Consider the following 5,985-nt stretch of genomic DNA (forward strand, 5'->3'; position numbering starts at 1 on the left):
CAGGAAGATATTCCTAGTTCTAGAACTTATAGGTTAGCTACAAAAGTAGTGATCAATGTTAGTCATTCCATACTAAACGTTTTTATACAATATGTTGCTGAATGTGTTTGCATCACCATTGACAATTATTTCCGAAATGAATTAGTTATGGATGTACATTTTATATTTTCAGTTTTATATCTACATCGTAAATATACCGATTCCAATCAAAAATTCAAAGTTAAACTTTTCAAAATGAAATATATTCCTGTTTACTCGGCTTACACATATAGAAGATGGTTCTGCGTAAAAGTGCTACAACCTCTGAAAACCAAGATTGAAAATAATCAAACACAGAATCCAGATTAACTCTCTTGGCTGTGTAACTAACGTAATTGTTAGCTATTATAAATAAGACAATGCAAGGATCAGATTATTCATCAGCCAGCATTCGAATAAAATGGACCGCTATCCGTCAGTCAGGTATTTGCATCTTCCCCAAAAAGACCCAGATAAAAACAAAAAACAATCTACATGGAAACAAGTCACTTCCAAATTTTCAACTAACACTAGTCAATTTCCAGAACAAAAAGGCTACCAACAGTTCGACGATGAAAAGAAGAAATACAAATAATCAGGTTACAAAATTTGTATAAGTATTATAATATAATAGCCATGTATACTTTTTTATCAAATAAATATTTTTTTTAATTTTAAACTTATTTAAAATTTTGATGATTTTTTTGTTGATTTTCCAATGATAATAAACCTTATCCCCCATGGGGCATGCGCACGAGTAGTAGTAGTACGCCGGTAAATCCAGAACTTTCCATGAGATATACCGACTGGGCATCATGCCTGTAAGCCGCCGTCGATAATACCCCAACCCATAAATGATATATCTTCTTTTTCATCAATCTGACTCAGCATCGATCAATCATCGGGCATAGGGCCGGGGGCCTGCGGGGGGCATTATTCATCCATCCACGTCGATAACTATCGGCCGGGCGCTTGCATATCGGCACACACACACACACGCGCGCACAGACGCACCTACACGCACACAACGGTCGGCTACAATGCAAACCGTCGATAAAAAATCAGCCGGTAAAACATCCCATTGGTCGATAATGCAGGATTGATAATTTTACCGACTGCTGGTAAGAAGGAATAAAGGCTCGTATGGTAAAAGTGGCTTAGAACCCTTATATACTATACTACTATTTAGGGATAAGTTTTAGGGGTGGTTTTCACCCCCTTAATCATCGTATCAGCAGATAAAAAAAACACATATTTAATATTTTTCGATAATCTACTGATGTACACAGTTTCAGGAAAATCAGAGAGGGACACCTCCCTACTTCCCATTGTCAGACAGATAGTTGAGGTTGATCAAGCTAGCTGTCGAGTGCAACTCTATGGTTCAAGGTAGAGATGAGCGGAATTTATCGTGAAACGGACAATCAATTCTGTTATCTTTTCTGAATTTCTTCGGCAGCGAGTCGATTTCGTCAAAAATCTCGGGTCCACTAAGAATTCACGAAGACCGTTAATACGCCCGAACAGTTAAATCACTAACCAAGTCTAATTTTTCCGATCACAGATGAAAATTAAAAGTAAGCATGCACAGAAAAAAGTCCACGACTTAGGTCAGAGAATAGAATTCGTTAACTTTCATTCACTCTATTATTACCTAATTACACTGTTATTCTCGCGAAAATGGTGGAAGGGCAGCGCGGTGAACTCGCGTTACGATTTTCTTGACAACGGATCCAGGCGCGCCGATTTCTATTCCACAAAGCACGGTGCGTAACAACAACACAGAAATTTACAGTGGCTTTTACCTCAATTTGCGTTGGATCCTCACAACGGCAAAATCATTCAGCTTTGTCGGTCAGCGGCTTGGCTTTCACTCAAGAGAATTTGCGCACGTACTAGGCAGCGGAGATTGGCAAAATAGACGAGATGCAGCTCGTCATCTCCGAAAATCGTTTCCCCTCGCTTTCTCAACGTATTAAAATGTTATCTTTGGTCTAAATTCTAAGTCAAATGTCGGATGCGTCCTCTTATTCTCATAGATTTCGCTATCGCTTGGTCCTAATTTATTCCCCCACTTGGTCTATCAATATATTTTTCTGCGTGTATAATTTTTACTTCCACCTTTAAACGCATCGATGATGAAGGCGGAAATCAGTTCTGAGAAGCCATCCTTTTATTGGCTTAGCTAATGCGTGACATCAGTGGCGCTCTTCTAATTTGTTCAAAAATTTACAAAATTTATATCGGTATGGGCAGTTTTATTATATTAGGTCTAATTCTTCACGTTTTAGTACAATTCATCATAATTTCTTCGGAACACGATCCTTTACTTGCTCATTTTTATTCTCTGCTATTTTATTATTTATGTACCTTTACAATTAATAATAATTGGTCAATTTTTATGTATTCCTATTCCGCTTTATTTCAATTTTAAATCTGTCTCACGCATACTTGTTAGCCTCAATTCAATGTATGAGTCATATATGTCGTTAGTGCCTAATAATAAGGAATAATAGTGTCTAATAATAATAAATTAATATGCATATTCAGTTTACAGCGCCAATTTCAATTTTTCTCGAATTCGTAATTCCGTCTTATCTTATTAATAATAGGTCTCGCTCGCTGTTGTTCAATCTGTATCACTCGCTCTTACTCAGTCTGTATCGACGACTCAAATGGTCGCTGCGGTTTTCACGTGTATACCTCGTGTTCTGCTACCGGTTTCTGGCGCTTCCCGTCGGTTGTGTGTCATATGTGTGTGTGTGTGTGTGTGTGTGTTTTTTTTTTATTTTTTTTTTTTATTATAGAGGTTGAAGGTAAAATCCATAAGTTAAATGCGAACCGATGGACCTTAGCGGGTTGGCTATGAGGTGGGTCTAGGACATGACCGCGTGAGTGTTCATCTCCCCGATCTCCCCACGTCCACCACCGCCGTGTGCTCTGTAGGATAAAACCCTCTTTGTTCTACGGCCCCTCCGTTCCGATTGACGGTGGGACCGTAGTCCAAAGTCCTCTGTCAACTGATCCTTTTTTTTTTTAATCCCCCGCGGAACCGCTGCTAGGCATTACTTCACGGGGAAGGCATTAGCTGATTAGTTCTTCCTTCTTGTTGTCCTTCCCTACGTCCTCCAATCGCTGTTAGTTGCTTGGAGGTTCAGGATAGGCTGCTGTTCCTTCCTCTATTATCATCTTCTTACTGCATCCGATCGTCTTCTTCTTTCGGCATCGTCCGGTCGTCTTCTTCTTGCTGCATCGTCCGGTCATCCTCTGGACAGGCTCACCCTCGACACCCTACGTTCCTCTGCGTCGGGAAAGTAAGCCTGAGCTCAACCCGATTGCCTTCGCTGACCTGCTAGGGCAGGGGAGCATTTTTGGTGCCTTGTTATCCTATAGATAGTCTCGACTCCAGAGCCTACGTTCCTCTGCATCGGATGGAGGATACTGGGCTCGACCCAATCACCTACGTTCCTCTGCATCAATGAGGGAAGCTAACTGTTCTACAGTCTGGCGTCTTACACTCCTACTATTTCTCCTCTCTTTCTCTTCTTTCCGAAGTTACGTTATCACCTCTTTAGCAAGGTCTGTTGTGGCGTTCCAAGCCTCCTGCGATGCAAGCATCTTCTGTGTGAGGTTGCATGGCATGATCGCCGCGTCTATTGTGCTCTCAAGCTGTCGTCGTTGGTTTCCAAATCTAGGGCACGTGAAGAGCACGTGCCGTGCGTCCTCCTCTATTCCATGACATCTTGGACATTCTGGTGAGTCTTCGTGCTTGTACTTGTACAAGTATTTGCGGAAGCATCCGTATCCAGTGAGCATCTGTGTCAGGTAGTAGTTGAGATCCCCATGTTGGCGATTCACCCATTCCGCCAGATTTAGGATGAGCTCATGGGTCCACCTGCCCTTGCCCGAGCTATCCCATTGCGCTTGCCAGCACTGGAGGCTTTTCTGCCTTTCTCTCTTTCTGCAGTCATCTATATCTGCTACTCTTCTGTTCCGGTGGCGGTATATCCTTCTTTGTTCCTCGGCCAAAATCTCGATAGGAAGCAGACCGGATATCACGTGCGCGGCGTCTCTGGAGACGGTCTTGAATCCACTCGCGACCCTCAGTGCCATTTGCCGACATACCGGGTATATTCGTCTATGGCACTCTTGTAGCTGTAGTGCACTACCCCATATGACAAATCCACATGTCAGTATTGACATGACCACTGACGAAAGAAGAGCCCTTCGTCTGGGTTTTGGCCCACCGAGGTTCGGCATGAGTCTGCTCAGTGCTCCTCCAACTGCTGATGCCTTTTTGCTAGTGTGTTCGACCTGATCCTTGAAGCAGAGTCGGGCGTCTATCATTACCCCAAGGTATCGGACGGATGGTTGCGATTTTATTTCGCAGTCAGCTACTTGTAGCTTCAGCGTTTCGTTTTTTCATACTGCTTATAAGTACAGCCTCTGTCTTGTGTTTTGCTATCTTCAGTCCTGAGTCGTCCATCCAGGGAGTGTATATGCTGAGAGTCTTCTTGAATAGGTTCTGGATGTCTTCTATGTAGTTGCCTATGATCACGAGAGCAATATCGTCTGCAAATGCCGCAGTTGTTACTATTCTTGGTATTTTCAGGTTGAAGAGGCCATTGTACATAATGATCCATAACAGTGGTCCCAGAACTAAGCCTTGGGGCACTCCTCCACTGATCTTGTATTCCCTGGGCCCATTCTCCGTGTCATACTGCAGAATTCTGTCAGTGAAGTAGCTGACTATTAGTTTCTGCAAATATAGAGGGACTTTCATCCGTTCCAAGGCTTCCAGGATTTTGTCCCACTTTGCAGAATTGAAGGCATTCTTCATGTCAAGCGTCACTACTGCGCAGTAGTTTTTGTCGCCGTTCTTCCATCGTTCTCCAGAAATTGCATTTCTGGCAGTGTCAACTACTAATTTGATAGCGTCGACAGTTGACCTTCCTTTCCGGAATCCGAATTGCCTGTCGGAGAGGTGTGTTTCAGTTATCACCTCGATTCTCCTGTAGATGATCGTTTCAAGGATCTTTCCCATCGAGTCAAGCATGCAGAGAGGACGGTAAGCTGTTGGTTCGTCCGGTGGCTTTTTCCCTTTCAGAAGGAGGACAAGTCTCTGCAGCTTCCATTGAGCCGGAAAGTAGCTCTCTTGGATACATCTGTTGTACATGTAGAGGAACATGTCTGGCACTATTTTTATCGCCTTTTTTAGGGCGATGTTCGGTATACCGTCTGATCCGGGAGCCTTCTTGTTGCCTAGTCTGCCACTGGCCGATTTCAACTCCTGCAGGGTTATCGGTGGTGTGGGCTCTTCTGGGTTAGCGATGTCAGTCTCTAGAGGCGGTTGTTGCGGGAAGAGATTTGTCACGATCTTCTCTAGCAACACCGGGCACATGGGTGAGGACAAGGGTTGTGGCTTCACCCTTTTCATCACAACCTTGTAGGATCTCCCCCATGGGTCGTTTTCTACTTCCTCGCGCAGCTCTATCCAGGAGCGGGTCTTGCTGGCTCTGATTGCCTTAGTCAGTAGTTGCCGTACTTCCTTATGAACTTCTTTGAGGTCTCTGTATTTTGGATTCTTTCTGGCTCGCGTGGCTTTTCTTCTTGCTCGGATGCTGTCTTGTCGTCTTGTGGCCACCTCGTCATTCCACCAGTACATAGGTGGGTGGTTATTATTATTGGGCTGCTTTCGTCTCATCGTAGCGTTGCATGCTAATACAACTCTGCGAATCACTTCTTCCGCTTCTTCATGTGCACAGCTGGCTTTAACAGGTCTGATATCTAGTGCTACTTCAAATAGCTTGGCGTTAAACTTGTCGGCGTTCCACCCTCTTATATGTGTCCTTCTGCTTGGACATCCCATTTTGTCTTTGCCAGCCATGACCGTCCAGCTTATGAGCCGATGATCGCTCAAGTTAAAGATGTCATGCACTGTCCATTCGTTCCCTCCTTTTGCTAGGT

The sequence above is a fragment of the Phymastichus coffea genome, unplaced genomic scaffold, assembly GCF_024137745.1.
Source record: "Phymastichus coffea isolate CEN01 unplaced genomic scaffold, Cenicafe_Pcof_1.1 PCOF00017, whole genome shotgun sequence".
NCBI lineage: Eukaryota > Metazoa > Arthropoda > Insecta > Hymenoptera > Eulophidae > Phymastichus > Phymastichus coffea.